This window comes from Anolis carolinensis, chromosome 4 (genome assembly GCF_035594765.1).
Source record: "Anolis carolinensis isolate JA03-04 chromosome 4, rAnoCar3.1.pri, whole genome shotgun sequence".
Classification (NCBI taxonomy): domain Eukaryota; kingdom Metazoa; phylum Chordata; class Lepidosauria; order Squamata; family Dactyloidae; genus Anolis; species Anolis carolinensis.
In genome coordinates this window covers 70,683,399-70,701,681 of record NC_085844.1, presented here as the reverse complement: position 1 = coordinate 70,701,681, position 18,283 = coordinate 70,683,399, and positions in this window count along the sequence as shown.

The following is an 18,283-nucleotide window of genomic DNA, read 5'->3' as shown; positions in this document are numbered from 1 at the left end:
CTGTTAAAACAGCGATGGAGCTTCAGAGTTTACAAAGCAGTGACCTTGCAAAAAGGAATTTTAAACATTTACATCTTATATTACTTTTCAACATGAATCCTTACACAAAAGTCCTCTTAACTCAACTGGGTCCCTGGGGATATAGACATGGGGAAGAAAGAGACCTGTATTTTTTCTCAAGTGACCTCATAATACCTTTAGGAAGTGTATTTTTATTTAAAGGAGGAGAATAAAACAAGAAACAACATTAATTCCTTCCTCCTGCATTATCACAGGATAAAAGCTGCTAACCCTAAGAGTTAACAGCATAGTTTCACATTGCTAGGATGCCACCAACTTCTACAGCAACCAATTACCACTAAGTCTCTATTTCAGTGTTCTTTCCCTATAGTAATTCATCTTCTCCAGCTGCTCCTCCACCTCCATTACCACCACCAGCAGTGCCAAATTCAGAGGAAGTCCATGTTCTTCAGCAGAGATTGAAAATATTTCCTTTTTGGAATACAACTCCCAGAACTCCAGAGCTTTGTTAGCTGGAGGATTCTGGAAGCTGTAACCCAAAACACACATTCCATCTATTTCCCAATAATTTTCTATTTTCACTTTCTACTCACAATTCATTCCAGGAGTGATATGGGAAGGTGAGAGAACAGAGACATTTTTGTACTACACGCAAGGTGTGCATGTTTAAACTTGCCCTAGAATATAGACAACAAACCATTGGTGTCCAGAATAACATGACCACAATAAAACCAGCATATTATTGCACTATAACTCTTTTTAATTTCTACATTTTCATATGACAATTCTAAGAGTGCATTAAATACATTATTACTTGAGGTGAAGACATCATCTCTTCATAGTGTTACCACATCATTTCTCTTTCAACTTAGCTATCCTTTGGTAAGATGGAGTTATATCACTCAGTTAATGCTTTGTGCCTGGAGAGCAAACAATCCTTGCTTCCAATCTACATTTTAAAAATCTCAGTAATTATAACAGCGTTCTTGCCATCTTTTTGGATGTTTGAGAGTGTCTGTAATGTGCAAAGGTGCCTGTAGGGCAGAGATGCATTTCCATTAAAAAGAAAGCAACCATAATTACAGGCTGCTAGATCATCACTTAATGGAATTGCATGAAGACATTGAAACAGTTAAAATTTTTCCATACGTTGACTCAGTCATGAACCAGAATTGAGACTGTAATCAAGAAATCAGATGAAGACCAGGAGATGGAGTAGCATCCATGAAGGAAGTATGCAAGTCTGTCAAGTGTAATAACAGAAGATTAAATCCCAAAGTTAGGATTGTCCATGCCATTGCATAATCAAGTTCTATGCATAATTGTGAAAGCTGGACAGAAATGAAAAATCAAATAATTTGAAATGTGGTGCTTGATGAGTGTTCTATGACATCATCACATTGAGGTCAAGAAGTATCTTCTCTGTGCTTCTCTGTGCTACTAGCCTGCTGCCAGCAGTTGTGTCCCTTGAGTCTTGCAGTTTTGTTTCCTAAGATCCATATCTTTATTTGGCACGGAACTGGACATTTAAGCTAATCAAAAGCTCATCAACATATCTTTACCTTTTGTTTTCCCCGGACTTTGCCCTTCCAGGGGGCATCTCTGCAACTGATTGGTCCTTCACTCTGATCAATCCCCGACTGTCAATCTCCCTCCCAACCAATCCCAGCATGGATCCTAGCCTGCCCTTTTCTTCAGGGGAGGGAGCAGGAAGTCTGAATAGCTGCCCAACCTGTATAAGATGTCTTATATTTCTCTGTATGTTTATGCTTGTATATTTTGAAGCAAATTGCTGTACCTCTCCGACTTGTCTTCAACCTGGTGAGTTGGTTTCTCTGTTCTGGCCTATCTGGTTCAGCATACGCTCACCAAGCATGGATCTTCTTAACCGTAGTCTTAGCTAAATTACTACAAAGGGGTCCCATGACCCATGATGGTAAGGGAACGCAGCGTTTTGCTGACCAATGTTTCCCCCACTGTCTCCCAGTTTCTTGACCTCCATGTGACAAGGTTCTTACAGATACTATAGACTGCCAAAAAGACAAATAAGTGGGCCCAAAAGCAAAGAAAAGAAAAGCCTATACACATCCTAGAAGCCATTACAACGGAACTGCCATATTTTAGAAAGATCCTGTTAAGATGTGACTCGTTAGAAAAGATGAGGAAAGCTAGAAGAGAGTCAGAAAGGAGTAATATCAACTTAGAAGAGGATAGACTCAATCCAGAAAGCCACAGCCCTAAATTTGCAATATTTCATCAGGGCTGTTGATTTGGTAGACTCCCATTCATAGTAAAGGTAAAGGTATTCCCCTGATATTAAGTTCAGTCGTGACCGACTCTGGGGGTTGGTGCTCATCTCCATTTCTAAGCCAAAGAACCAGCGTTGTCCATAGACACCTCCAAGGTCACGTGGCCAGCATGACTGCATGGAGTGCCGTTACCTTCCCACCAGAGCAGTACCTATTGATCTACTCACATTTGCATGTTTTCGAACTGTTAGGTTGGCAGGAGCTGGGGCTAACAGTGGGTGCTCATTCTGCTCCGGATTTGAACCTGGGATCTTTTGGTCCACAAGTTCAGCAGCTCAGTGCTTTAACACACTGTACCACCAGGGGCCCCATAGACTCCCATTCATAGGATTGCCTTAAGCTGTTGACTTGACAGCAATTAGTGACAACAAACCTGGATTCAAAATGTTTACAGTTTTTCTTCTGTGCAGTTACTAAACCTTAATTCTCGCACTTGCAGAATCGGCACACTAGCTTCACAACATTAGTTACCTGATATCGTCAGGAATGAAGTGCCACTACATGATGGGTGATTTATGTGAAATTAGCGTAATTGATATACTATTGCAGCACCTGAGAAAGAAACAAATGCATTTCTGATTTCCACAGCTGTAGCTTGGCTATTTGTTAGCATGAAGCTAAGTAAGGTGTGACAAGTTCTCTCTTTGGTAGGACTGAAGGGAACCAGTTTCTGTTCTTACTTTGTTTGCACAACTGATGAATTATCCATGATACAAATGATAGTGATTGTTCATTATTTCCATCACTAAAGGATATAAACTATTCTAAGTTCATTCATTATATTGAATTTCTGTGTTCCAACACCGGACCTATATCTATGCAGGAAAATGGGATATTTATAGAAAGGAGGCTATAATCCACAGATGTGCACTTGTGTATAGGGAGGAGGGAATGAATCAAAAGTGGGGTGATCCCAACATACAACAAATACATTTACTCATGGCTTATGTATGTTTTTCATTTTACTCCTTGCAACTATACAGACAGGTATCATATACATGTCTGCAAATTACTGTTAAGTTGTAACTAGAGACATAGAGACTAGGACAGTTGATGACCTACCTTGTAATAACCGATGATCTACTTCTAGAAAAGATGAGCATGTCAAATAATCTGAGATAAACAGAAAACCTGGGATCAGATTCTGGGATATAGGGCCTGTCTGGAAGGGCTCTCAGTGTTACTGTGCTAGATTTTCTGTGACAATGCAACACAGTCATCGTTACAACATCCATACACATGCATTTGCACAGCCAATTTAGTGGGTAAGAATGTGGGAAGGTTTGCAGGCATCTTCCAGCATTTCCTATGCAAAGAATATTTGAAGGCAAAAATATTATTTCTTGTGTAGAAAAAGCTGTTTTCAGCACAAATAATCACATGAAACTTTTGCACAGAATAAGTCCGGAACTATGAGCAATCTCATTACTCCAGGATACTTCTCGTCAGGGTTTCTCAAAACTCAAAAACTATTATTTGCCATTTTAAAAATATTTTTAATACTCTTTCCATCTCTAAGTAAAATACACATCAATTCCATTAATTTTCCTTCCAGTACCAGTACAACTGTATTATTTGTAATTGTTTAAGTTGTGATCTTCTTCAGCTGATGTGTTTGAAGATCCTATTTCTATAAGGTAAAGGTAAAGGTTTCCCCTGACGTTAGGTCCAGTCATGTCTGACTCTGGGGGTTGGTGCTCATCTCCATTTCTAAGCCGAAGAGTCGGCATTGTCTGTAGACACCTCCAAGGTCATGTGGCCGGCATGACTGCATGGAGCGCCGTTACCTTCCCGCCAGAGCGGTACCTATTGATCTACTCAGATTCGCATGTTTTCAAATTGCTATGTTGGCAGGAGCTGGGGCTAACAGCGGGCGCTCACTCCGCTCCCGGGATTTGAACCTGGGATCTTTTGGTCCGCAAGTTCAGCAGCTCAGCGCTTTATGCTGACCTTAAGACCTGGGTTGGATCTATGCTGCCATATAACTTGTGCGCCAACTGCGACCATACCTCGTGAAGTCTGACTTGACCACGGTGGTCCATGCCCTAGTTACCTCTAGACTGGACTACTGTAATGCGCTCTACGTGGGGCTTCCCTTGAAGACGGCTCGGAAATTACAACTGGTCCAACGCTCGGCTGCCAGATTAATAACTGGGGCGAATTACAGGGAGAGATCTACTCCCCTGTTTAAGGAGCTCCACTGGCTTCCGTTCATTTTCCGATCCCAATTCAAGGTGCAGACCATCATATATAAAGCCCTAAACGGTTTGGGACCCACCTACCTTCGTGACCGTATCTCCTACCATAAACCTGCCCGATCTCTGCGATCGTCAGGGGAGGCCCTCCTGTCGCCACTGCCTTTATCCCAGACCCGCCTTGTAGGAACTAGGGAGAGGGCCTTTTCTGCTGTGGCCCCCCGTTTATGGAACTCATTGCCCATTGAAATCAGGCAAGCCACCACTCTTTCAGACTTTAGGAAAGATCTAAAAACATGGCTCTTCCGATGTGCTTTCGGAGAGTAACTGTTACATGCTTTTGTTACGCCCCCATTATTTATCCTCTAGACTGTCTGCTATCTTTTCCTTAGTTCCCTGTGGTTTTATTCTTATCCGTTTTCTTATCCTTTTCTCACCCCGAGTTTTAACTGAGTGTCAGTGCGGCCTGCCCTGTTATATTGCTCTTTGGATTTTGTGTTGTACTGTATATGATTCTTTATTGTATTGTTGTAATTGTATTATGATATGTTGTTTTTATATTGTGTTATATTGTATTTTTCCCGGGCATGGCCCCATGTAAGCCGCCCCGAGTCCCCATTGGGGAGATGGTGGCGGGGTATAAATAAAGTTTTATTATTATTATTATTATTATTATTATTATTATTATTATTATTATTACCCAGTTCAATGTAGTTAATCTACATTCTGAAACTAATTTATATGGCAGTGTAGATCCAGCCCCAGTTGCTGAAGTATGATCCTGGATGGCTTCTCAATTCTAGGTCTGGTCAAATGCAGCTGGTTGTTTAGATCTAGTCCAATTTGGAGATAGAACTCATCATTATAATCTTGGTACATGACCTGCATTGGAGAATGAGGATCAACAGAGTTCATGTCAAAGACAGAACGCCACCAGATAAAGTTCAACACAGTTTATTAAAGTTACAGAACTAAAAAGTGCCCGTATGAAACAAAAGACTAGGCAAACACTTGCCTTCAGTGTAAAAGATACACAAAAAAGACTCCGCTGATACTAAAAGTGGTTCAAAAGATAAACCGGATTAAACAGGAGTTTAATCCGGGTTAAACAGAAAATGCTTACTTCAGCCTGGCAATTTAAACAAACAAAAGTTGATAAACAAGGATTCAAAGAAACATAAATAGCTGGCAGCAGATTCCTCTCTGCTACTTGAAAGCTGCAAATGGGAAACTAAGGTTGTTACTCCTCCGTGCAACAAACGGAATCCGGATCCAGGCACTTCAATCAGGGTAGCAACGGTCAGCAGGGTCCCAGTCCGGTCCGAGGTCGAAAGCCAGGTACAGATGTCTTTGATTCACCAATTCCACCGAAAGCCACAGAAGGTGTAGTCCGAGGTCGTAGTCAGTCAGTCAGTCCAGCGTCAATCCAGAATAGGCAATTAATGTCCGTCAAGAAGACGACGGAGGTCCAAGCTAATAAGATTAAACACAGGTTGCACAACAAAAGCCCACACAGTTCCTCCCGCCGTCTATGCCCAGTGTCCTTGGTAACTTACGTATTCAGCAAACGAAGCACACCCGTCTTCAGGAAATTCCCAACAAGAGCCCAAGCGTTCGTCCAGATTACCTTGCCCAACGCAATTAGCCCTGGATTCTAAACCCCATTTTATGCCAGTTTACAACTCCTCATCGCTGTCAGCTGTTACCCTAATTCCAGGTGCCTCATCATCATCATCATCATCAGAGCTAAAACACCTTTGACTACGCCCCACAGCATCCCTAGCTGTGGATCCCGTTCCATCCCTCCAACTCGTCCACGGGTCCGATCCTGCAACCCGCCAGTCGCCTCCCACACTAGCATTGCCGGTGACACCCAAATCCTCCCTCACACGAGTCCATTCCATGTCATCCTCCTCTGAGCTAACCACCTCTTCCTCCATTCCCTCGGTAAAACCCTCAAAGGAATCTTCGTCTGTTGGTTCTGCAAATAAGTCCCGCAGCCGTTTCCTCTCTCGCTCCTCAAGAGAGTCTGACTCTCGAGGAGTCTTACGACCACGTCTCCCAGTATCGGAGCCATAAGGCTCAACCATAACACTTCAACTCAGTTATTATTCTGATTTCCTTCTGGCAGCAGAAGTTAAGCATTGGTAGTTCAGGATAGCAAACATAATATCTTCAGCTTTCAAATCCTAAAGGGATATTGAAGCCTGGAAATTGAGGGCTCTTCCACACAGCCATATAAACCCAGAATATCAAGTCAGATAATCCACAATATCTGCTTTGAACTGGATTATCTGAATCCAACTGTCCTATAATCCAGTTCAATGTGGATTTTCCATAGCTGTGTGGAAGGGGCCTGAGACAAAGAAAGGAAAGAAATTGGTGCATACTATGTGCTACTGACTTTGAGAGAAATCCATGCTATCCCACCTGTATTAAGCCTAGAAAAATCTGGGTATTATTAAATAGGCTTTTTGGTGGTTCTTAATGTCTATGTGCATAATTACAAATCAAACATATTCACATTATTAACTTTTATAAGTTTATTAGTCTCGGTGCTAATGAAACCATTCATCCTTTGCGAAGGCACATGGCTCCCTAATGAAACTTCAGTAGATGGGAAAGCCGTTAAGCGAATACATCCAAATGTTTATGCCAAATTCTGTTTGCTGCAGCAATGAGAGAAAACCAAATTGCTTTCTAGCAGCTATCTGAAAACGACAAACAAATGCAATCACACACTCTCCATAAGATGGGCTGTTATGTAGACAAGCATTTGTGTTATATAGCTCCAGTAGAGCTCTTCCAGCAGCAATGTTTCATCGTGTGGTCTGGTGAGCGTAATGAGTTAAATATGCTTCTTTTAACTAGTTTGGGAGGGAGACTAATATAGAGAAATAATAAATCTTAAACCCAAATTCTCTTTTATATGCTTAGGCTGACATGTTAGCTTCAACCTATCCTCACTGGAAAAGCCTGACCACATCTTTGAAAGCTTTGCTCACAGTCTTATGAGGGGTAGGGAATGAGTATGTGGTCCCTGGACATGCTCTCTCTGTCAGCTCTCTGTCTCCACCTCCACATCACCTACCACAGGGTGGGAATTGTGAGTCACATGGGCACATACGTCCTTATTCAATGCTGTTGTTGTGTGTCTCCAGGTAATTTCTTATTTATATTGACACTAAGGTGAATGTATAATAGGGTTTTCTTGGCAAGATGTCATACTCATGTCTCTGTCTCTGTTCTATGTTATATGGCATTGACTGTCTGCCTTATATGTGTACAGTGTGATCCGCCCTGAGTCCCCTTCGGGGTAAGAAGGGCGGAATATAAATACTGTAAATAAACAAACAAATAAATAAATAAAACTGATCTGAAAAAGGAAATCATATTCCAAGGGGCTTTCACAGAGATGAAATTGTCCATTTAATGACTCCCCCTGCACTTGATAAAGTCTCCAATTAAAACATTCAAAAATAGAAAGTGACCAGAAGATTGTTCAGGAAAGTGGTAGCATGCAACCCATGGCAATCCAGAATTTCCATAAATTGGGCAGGTGCAGACCTTTGACTCCAAAATTTTGCATCAAAATTTTCTAGTGTTGCTCATACTAAGGAGTGTCAGAACATCATTTGAGACAGTACAAAGAAGACACAACCAAAAGGCATTCTTTGCATTTAATGTACCATCACCGCTTTCCCTCAGGCCCCTTCTACACTGCCATATAAAATCCAGATTTGAACTGAATTATATGGGAATATAGACTCATATGGAGCCCCGGTGGCAAAGTGTGTTAAAGCACTGAGCTGCTGAACTTGCAGACCGAAAGGTCCCAGGTTCAAATCCCCGGAGCGGAGTGAGCGCCCGCTGTTACTCCAGCTTCTGCCAACCTAGCAGTTCAAAAACATGCCAATGTGAGTAGATCAATAGGTATTGCTCCGGCGGGAAGGTAACAGTGCTCCATGCAGTCATGCCAGCCACATGACCTTGGAGGTGTCTACGGACAACGCCAGCTCTTCGGCTTAGAAATGGAGATGAGCACCAACCCCCAGAGTCAGACATGACTGGACTTAATGTCAGGGGAAACCTTTACCTTATAGACTCATATAATCCAGTTCAAAGAAGATAATGTGAATCATCTGCTTTGATCTTCTGGATCATATGGCAGTGTAGAAGGGACCTCAGTTATCTTTGAATAGCCAGAAAAGATTCCGGGAATTACCTTCTTCAAAAGTAACACTTCCAAGCTATGATATGTCCTTTTCAAGAAGACATGGCTATCAACAGCATCTGTATAAATAAACTGTCAGCTGCAATAAACTAACTCCCAAGCACACCTAAGTGCATTGTCAATGAAATAATAACAGTGTTACTGTTGACAATTGCATACGGGTGGGGAGGGGGGAGGGAGAAATGGAAAAAACAAAGCCGTTTTATACACATAACGCATAGCATAGGGCACCACTGTATCTTGAAGCGTTGATTAACAATAGTCCCAGAAGGTTACCGTAAGTTTCACCTGATAGCATCCTATGTGACCATAGGAAATAATAGGCACCACTGTTCTATCCTCTTCTTCCTGGGGCAGAGGAAAACCTGTGACATCAATGAGGGGGGGAGAGAAGGGAACATATGGCTATAGCTGAGGGAGCCATACCAAAGCTAGGCCAGATGCAGTCTTGGAAACAAATAAAATAAAATAAAAAATAAACTGGCTTCAAACCAACTCCAGCATTTGGGAAGCAGTGCAGCACGAAAGAGTATTCCATATACATCTGCTTGCTTCTTAATAGTCTCAGCTATTCTAGCACCGAGTGAAACTATTATCATTTGTTTCAGTTTTCTCACTTCTTATTGTTTAATCGGCTTTACTCCTCCTTGCTAGAGCCTTTCAGAAGTTTAGTGATTCTAATAAGTTACTGAAGTTGGATTCATTTTGTAACCATATTGGAACGACACCCATAGTGAAGTGTTAGTGAAACGTTTAAAACTGATTTCTTCTTATTGAAAGGGACAGTTAGATCTCTTTCCCCGCTCCCTCCATGACTTTTTTAAGCTATACATTTCAAAAGATATCTCAAAATGTGGTGTTTTCAGGCTTCTAAACCACTGGTATCTACTTCCAGGAATACAATATCTGACTCCAGACTACAATTCCACTCACCCCTTCTTATTGAACTTTTATAAACCATACAGGATACAGAGTATAAACATTCATTTTTTTGTGTTGTCGAAGGCTTTCATGGCCGGGATCACAGGGTTGTTGTATGTCTTTCGGGCTGTGTGGCCATGTTCCAGAAGCATTCTCTCCTGACGTTTCGCCCACATCTATGGCAGGCATCCTCAGAGGTTGTGAGGTATGGAGAAAACTAAGCAAAGAGGTTAATATATATCTGTGGAAAGTCTAGGGTGAGAGAGGTCAGTATGAATGTTGTGTAGTTAATCACTTTAATTAGCATTGAAAAGCTTATCTGCTGTCTTCTTCCTGCCTCTGGGGCATCCTTTGTTTAGAGTCGTTAACTGCCCTTGGTTGATTCATGTCTGGAAATCCTCTGTTTTCAGAGTATTGCTTTTTATTTACTGTTCTGATTTTTGAGTTTTGTAATACTGGTAGCCAGATTTTGTTCATTTTCATGGTTTCTTCCTTTCTGTTGAAGTTGTCCACATGCTTGTGGATTTCAATGGCTTCTCTGTGTAGTCTGACATGATAGTTGTTAGAATGGTCCAGCATTTTTGTGTTCTCAAATAGTATTCTGTGTCCAGGCTGGTTCATCAAATGCTCTGCTATGGCTGATTTCTCTGGTTGAATTAGTCTGCAGTGCCTTTCATGTTCTTTAACTCTTGTTTGGGCGCTGCGTTTGGTGGTCCCTATGTAGACTTGTCCACAGCTGCATGGTATCCGGTAGACTCCTGCAGAAGAGAGAGGATCCCTCTTGTCCTTCGCTGACCGTAGCATTTGTTGGATTTTCTTCGTGGGTCTGTAGATAGTTTGTAGGTTGTGCTTCTTCATCAGCTTCCCTATGCGGTCAGTAGTTCCCTTGATGTATGGTAAGGACACCTTTCCTCTGGGTGGATCTTTGTCTTGACTCTCATGGCTTGTTCTTGGCCTTGCAGCTCTTCTGATGTCTGTGGTGGAGTATCCATTGGCCTGTAGAGCCCAGTTTAGGTGGTTGAGTACACCTTGGAGGAGGTGAGGTTCGCAGATTCTTTGTGCACGGTCTGTCAGGGCTTTGATTGTGCTCCTTTTTTGACTTGGGTGATGGTTGGAGTATCTGGCTACCAGTATTACAAAACTCAAAAATCAGAACAGTAAATAAAAAGCAATACTCTGAAAACAGAGGATTTCCAGACATGAATCAACCAAGGGCAGTTAACGACTCTAAACAAAGGATGCCCCAGAGGCAGGAAGAAGACAGCAGATAAGCTTTTCAATGCTAATTAAAGTGATTAACTACACAACATTCATACTGACCTCTCTCACCCTAGACTTTCCACAGATATATATTAACCTCTTTGCTTAGTTTTCTCCATACCTCACAACCTCTGAGGATGCCTGCCATAGATGTGGGCGAAACGTCAGGAGAGAATGCTTCTGGAACATGGCCACACAGCCCGAAAGACATACAACAACCCTCTGATTCATTTTTTTCCCTGTAATCAAAAGCTTTTAATGCTTTTTTTTTCATTGGTGGTTCATTTCTATGTATCCCCAGCAGAAGAAAAGGGAAAAAATTAAATATATAACTTCTAGATAAAAAATATCTATAATTTCTCATTTTTTCCACATGAGCATTGAGCCTGTAAAATATGTATCAGCAAGAAATAACAGAAAAAATTCTTAAAGCATTTTTCTTCTTTTTCTTAAAGAGGGATATCTTAATTCTATTAATGGTAAATTATTCTACCTATTGTGAAAGCAAACAGGAAAGAAATATTTGAAGCATGCAGTTAATTATGATACCAAGTAAAATATAATATTTATGCTCTCCCCGTGTAGCTGAACAATTTTTCTTTCGCTATATATGAGTCACACAGTGATTGAAAGCTTGAAATCGATGAGAGAACAGAGTGGTAGCAGAATGAATGTGTATGCTCTAGGGTTAGTATTTCTTACCCAGAAGTTTCCTCCTATAGATCATTATTAGCATCCTGAGAAATACCTGTATCTGTGTGTAATGTGTGTAATTCTGTGTTTGTTACATGAAAAATGTTCTCCTACTACTCCTGTTTAGTGACAAGTTAACACCAACAGTTCCAGGGAAGGCACCTGGGGGTGAGCATACTCTCTGTGTAAATTCAGCCCATTTACACAGTATAAAGAGACGGTGATCAACAAAGGCTCTCGCAGTATGGTACCTATTCCCCCAACTTTATATGTGCATTTGCCATATGTATTTGTACATACACCACAAGCTGCTATCATGCTTGAAACTGGTCAATAGTAGTGTGTTTCCATATATTAAGAGTCACTTTTTTGTGTGAATCCTCCAGTGTTCCTGTTTATTTCAAGGATGTGGGAAAAGTTGGTAACCTAACTTCCTGCATTCATGGATATTACTAAGGGCCCTTCATGTAATAGAAAGTGGGCGCTTCCAGCCTAGACTTAAACCACCTTGGAGCAGGTTAAAGGAACCTGCTCTGAAGTGGGTTTACGTTCCCACACCTCTCTCCAAAACCCTGGATTTCCTGGGTGGGTGTCCCCATCGCATCCCGAAAACTTTCGGGATGCAATCAGGCCACCCAACTCCCCCAAGCCTTAAAAATAAAGAAAAACCTACTGGATCACTATGTGGCTGATTCAGCAGTCCTCCTGGCACATAAAAATCCCAAGGTGAGCAGAAATTGCTCCTACCCCCCACCTTCTGGTGCATCATTTTTACATCCCAGGAGGGTTACCAAAGCACCCTCATGGTGACCCAGTAAGTTTCTCTTTACCTTTAAGGTTTTTAGGGTCGTTGGGGAAGGGGTGGTGCCTTCTTTGCTTCTGTGAGCTTATGGGCCCCCCAAAAAGTGAATTGGGCTGTGGGGACAGACTACTGGGACTGCGGAAGTCTGTCCCCATAGGGCCCATACGCCATTACAATTGGGCCTTTGAGAAAGGCCTGGATCTAATGGAGTATCTAAATAATTCAGTACAAAGCAGGGTTTACCTGCTTTATCTCAAATTATTCCTCTTTTATCTGAGGCATTGTTTGAATGACTCAGGTAAAAATCCAACAGGTCCCACATTTTGGGCCTGTCTGGAAGTGCCCTGTGAGACAAATGAATCTGCCTTAGACACTAAATTGAGGCATTTTTCAATTGCATTTTTGCATAGAAATCAATCTTTCTGTTATTAAAATTTATTTTCCACATTGAAAATATTAGGGGTGTGCAATTTTTTCATTAGTTGTCACAAGTCGTATCAAATTAGTTGAATTCGTAGTTATGATGCAATATCTATGTGTTCGTGGCCTGCACCAAAAACTTAAGAACTGAAACTTACTGAATACTTTTCCCTTTGAATTTTGGTTCTCTGGGATAAAAACTGAGAAAGCACAGAATTCTGGGAAATAGTTTGAGGATCTCCATGGTGGAGAACTCAAAAGGCCCTGGCCTAAATTACATTTTCCAGAATTTTACTCAGCATCAGAAAGCCCTAATCAGAATAGGGGATAGATTTGTCCCTCCATAGCAGCAGCCAGCCAGAGTCCCTTTCCTGGCATTGACAAGCATGTGGGGGAAGAGGGCCAGTGCAGGGAGTGTGTGCCCAGGGGCCGGCACTGGCACTCTTCCCCTGTGTGTTTGCCATTGCTGGGAAAGGGATGTGCTCTGGCATGGGCTCTCTCCCACTGTCTGGAAACCCAGGAGCCACGGAGTCAATTGAGGGATGCAGAGAGGCAGAGGGCGGTACTGAGCCAAGCCCCATGTGCAATTAGCTCTGTGGCTCCTGGGCCTCCAGAAAGTGTGAGAGAGTCCATGCTGGAATGTGTCCCTCTCCCAGCATCAGGAAACGTATGGGAAAGAGGGCCACCACCACAGTGCTTGAGACCACATACCTGGAGGCCAGCAAGTGGGTACTCTCTGCCTCAAGGAGCAGCCTGGAGGCTCTGATACCTCAGCTGCACTCAGTGGTAGTGTGCCGTTCTCCCAGAATAGCTGCTCTCCTGGCAGCTGCATGTGTGCCTCTCCTGGCAACTGTGTCTGCAGCTTTATCAGGACTGGCAAGGAGGCCTCTCCCAGCAACTTCTCTGAAGTCCTAGACCCCTCGGGGCCTTTTTGGCACTCTGTGGATGGCGCATTGGGCTTGGCCTTTTAGCCTGGCAGTCATTCCTGGTAGAAGGAGGTGGGGCCTAAAGAGGCAGTGCCACGACCCCTGTTCCGTCCCCCAGGACGATGGTTTGCCTTACCTATTGGTCGTTTGTTTGTTTTCCCTCCTTTACATTTTGTTTGAGCCTCTGGCTGCAAAAGCCTAGGAAAAGTGGCTTGGAATCTGCAAGAGCTGGCTGCAGTTTTCTTTGCAGTGATTGGTCAAAGAGTGCAACATCTTAGGACCGCCCTTTTTACCAGGGTCTAGTCTCCATTTTAGAGCTTCATTCTGGCTATAGTCTTCCAACGTGCTGGAGCTGTGCAAAGCTAACTGGGACAAATCATCCTCAAAACCAGGCCAATCTAAGCCTATCCAAATTAGATAAGTATTGAATTATATTGATCTGGAATAGGAAATCTAGTTAGAGGAGCAGGGTTATTCTGTCGCTTCTAGAACTAATCTTTGCTGTAAAGATAGGGAAGGAAAGAGTTTCTCCTTCTAATATAGACAGAGTGATTAGGGTATAGTGGTTTTATAATCATCTTTGCCTTCTGGAACCAGGGATAATTCTGCAACTAAAACCTATGGAAATTTGTTTCATTTTCTGCAACTTTAAGATCTGTGCCAGGTTTACAACCTTGTATGAATAAACATCCTTTTTTGAAGTTATCCAGACTCAGTCGTTCAATATCTATAGGACAGCTTATAGGGATTTGCAGTTCGCCCGGATAAAGGACAGCACGTTTCAGTTTTATAGTTTTTTATTGTCCGGCGGACGGCACAGTTTTGAGGACGATCAGCGGTTTTCCGCTTGAGCTAGCCTGCACGGCCATAGAGACTTTGATTTTGTTGGTCTGTTGCAGTGAAGCTTGCTGCCATTCCTTCAGCCTCTGCAGTATCCTGCTCTTCAGCTGCGGCTGTTTCTGCAATTGCACGGCTGTGCAAAACCCAGCAATCTACCCCGAGCTCCTTCGGTGGCAGGTATCGAGCCGCGGAGCTCCAGCAGCAGTCTTTGGGCTCACACAGAGGTGGTGAGTCCAGAAGCACCAGGCCGGGACCCAGATAAGCCTGGCAACTCCAAAAGAAAGTTCTGGCTGAGTCTTCACAGTGGCTAGGATCTCGGCCGGGACAGTCGCCCGGCGGTGGTGACCTGCCTCATGGTCCGGCGGTGGTGACCTGCCTCATCATCCTGCGGTGGTGACCTGCCTCATTGACCTGCGGCGGTGACCTGTCTCATCATCCTGCGGTGGTGACCTGCCTCATTGACCTGCGGTGGTGACCTGTCTCATCGTCCTGCGGTGGTGACCTCCCTTCACAGCGGGGAGGAGGCGTCTCTTCTCTCCTCCTTTCCAAAGCCAGCCTCGGTGCTCCTTCGGCGGCAGGCCTCGAGCCGCGGAGCACAAGGTGCTTGAAAATTTGGCGAAGTCGCCATTTTGGCAGTTTACGTCACTCGGGCAAGGGAGGTATCAAGTGGCAAGTTGCTGTCAGTTGGCATTTTGCAGCTTGCCTACCAAAGTTTGGCGCCAAAGGTCACAATCTTTGTAAAGTATAGTTACTTAGTGATATATATTGCTATGGTTAAGTGTTGTGCATTGTATTATATATTGCATTTGCTTTTATTGTAAATTTACTTGCTGGTATGTTGTATTGGCTTTTGTTGTAAATTTACTTGCTAATAAGAATACATAATGTCTATGCAATTTCAAGATGATACAGATGGTATATCTCCTTCTGAGGCTGAAATTAGGAATGAAAGGCCCCAAAGGATAAAGCACCCTTCAGCCAAGATGCTAGCCCATCTAATAGACGAAAAGGAGCTCCTCCATGTGAGGTTAGGTTCGGCATGGGAGCGCATCACAACATTAATGGACAGAATTGAGAGCTTGGGTATTACAAGGGTGCCATCCATATTACAGACAGACCTTGAAGAGACCTTCGGTATTTGGAGGGGTTTGGTGTCTAAGATAGTCCAGGTCCTCGAGCGCATTAACGCCAAGGATTCAGAGTTAGAAATAGTGAGTGTCTTAGCTGACACTAATGAGAAAGAAAATAAGGTGAGGGCAATTCTAGATGCCTTGGAATTTAGTTCTCCATCTGTTAATCTAAGGTCTGAGCCAAAAGGAAATCAGTCTTCCTTAAGCAGCCATGAGACCAATCTTTTAAAATCACCTGCTGTGGCACTTAGTCTTAAGTCCAACCGCTCTAGCCAGGTATCTAAACTAAGGGAGTGTGCATCATCTAAACATAGCCACTCTAGCAAGTCTTCTGCTGCTGGGAGTGCCATCTCTTCCCTAGCTGCCTTGCACATTAAGGAGGCTGCACGTCTAGAGCTAAAGAGCAAGGTAGCGGGGGCAGAGGCTGATGCTAAGGCAGCTGATCTCACCCTTCCCTTTAAAGAAGAAGAGCAACGACTGCAAATAGAACAGGCCCGTAGACAAAGCGAAATGCAAATAGAACAGGCCCGTAGACAAAGCGAAATGCAAATGGAACAGGCCCAAAGGCAAGGTGAAATAGAAATGCTTAGAATAAGGATGGATGCTACTGCCAAAAAGGTAAGGGCTGAGACTTTGGCCAAGGCCCTAATTGAGCCACTCACAGAAGAAAATGTAAGTCAGTTGCCGAAGCAGGACCCTTCTTCCAAGGTGCTTGTGCATCTTAATAGCTTAAACAGCCAGTTTTCGGATGAGGAACAGGAAGACTTCTCTCCTTACCCAGAGCAGGGCCCCAAAGTCACTTTTGAGTTTCCTGCAGAGCAGAGCGTCATAGCGGGGAGCTCACCCTTGCTCGAGCTACCTGTGCCTCCTGCTAAATCCCTAGGTCAGTCAATCAGGGCCTCAAGGCCGAGTGCTAGTTGGCCCTTACAGACAGCTGCACAGGGAGCCACCGATTCGTCAGTGGTTGATGTCATCCCTCCAAGAGGCCAAAGGTTGACGCAAGGTGCACGGTGGGAGTCCACTCCACAACAGCAAACTCCTCAATTGTTCCCTTCGACGCCAGAGTCCCAGCTTGTCTCCATCATCAGAAGCCCCAGAAGAGATCTTAAGGACAAGGGTGTCGAAAAGTTTTCGGACAAGCCTGAGGAATTTCTTCTCTGGAAGGCCACCTTCCAGAGAGCAATCAGAGACTTAAAGTTATTGCCTGAGGAAGAACTGACTCTTCTGGCTGCATGGTTGGGCCCAGCCTCATCCTCACAAGTTAAGAAGATCTACGCAGCCCACGTAGCCGATCCCGACAAAGCCCTGGAAAAGGCCTGGGCCAGGTTGCAGCAGAGGTATGGGGCCAGCACAGAGATTGAAGCATCTCTTATGGACAAGCTCCAAAGGTTCCCAGCTTTAAAACTCAAAGACTTCAAACTCTTGTGGGACCTCAGCGATCTCCTTACGGAATTAGAGTCGGCCAAGGAGAATCCAGAACTGCCCGGTTTGAAGTGCCTCGATCAGCACCTGTCCCAGAGGCAGATCTTGACCAAGCTGCCCTTCACTTTGCAAGAACGCTGGGGACAGGAGGTCTTCAACTACAAGGAGGCCCACTCCCAGGCATACCCTCCATTTTCTCATTTGGTCCAGTTCATCACCAGGGCGGCCAGAGAAAGGAATGATCCGCAGACGGGCCTCCCCACCTTATACCAAGGGACCCAGCCAGAGAAGGCACCTAAAGTGGAGAAAAAACCATCCAGAGAGGCCAAAAGACCGGTTAGTGTTAAGGCTGTTGAAACTCAGCACAGGGCCAACGAATCCAAGTCAGAGGTGAAGGAGGTGCTCTGCCCCATTCACCAAAAGCCTCACAGTTTGGCCAACTGCCGGGAATTTGGCAAGAAGCCTTATAAAGAAAGACAACAGATTGTACAGAAGCTGGGCGTATGTTTTAGGTGCTGTGGAGCAACTCTTCACTTTGCATCCAACTGCAAAGAGGACGTCAAATGCGCAAGGTGTAACAGCCTTAAGCATTGCACCGCGATGCACAATTCTGACGCTGTCTCCCGCGCCAAAGGGGACACGTCTTCCAAAGAAGGGTCATCTACTGAAGCCACCAACATGCAGGCCGCGTCACGGATGCAGGAGGATGCTCCATCGGTCGCCTGTACTGAACTATGCTCTGACGTGCACCAGTTAAGAGTTTGTCATCCTATCTGCCTAGCGGATGTATATCCAGCCAAGAGCCCTTGGCTTAGAAAGAGACTCTATGTGGCCCTGGATTCACAGAGCGACGCCTCCCTAGCTACTCCAGAGTTCTTCCGCATGTTTGACCTTAAAACCAAGATGGTCAATTACACCATGACTACATGTGCAGGAAAAAAGAAGTTGCAGGGTCGCATAGCATCTGGCTTTGTTGTCTCCTCTTGCGACCAGAAGAGACAGTTCAAGTTGCCAGACCTGATTGAGTGTTCCTCCATCCCTCGGAACAAAAAACAAATTGTAACTAGAGAAGTTGTGGAGGCTCATCCACATTTGCGACGGTTAAAGAAT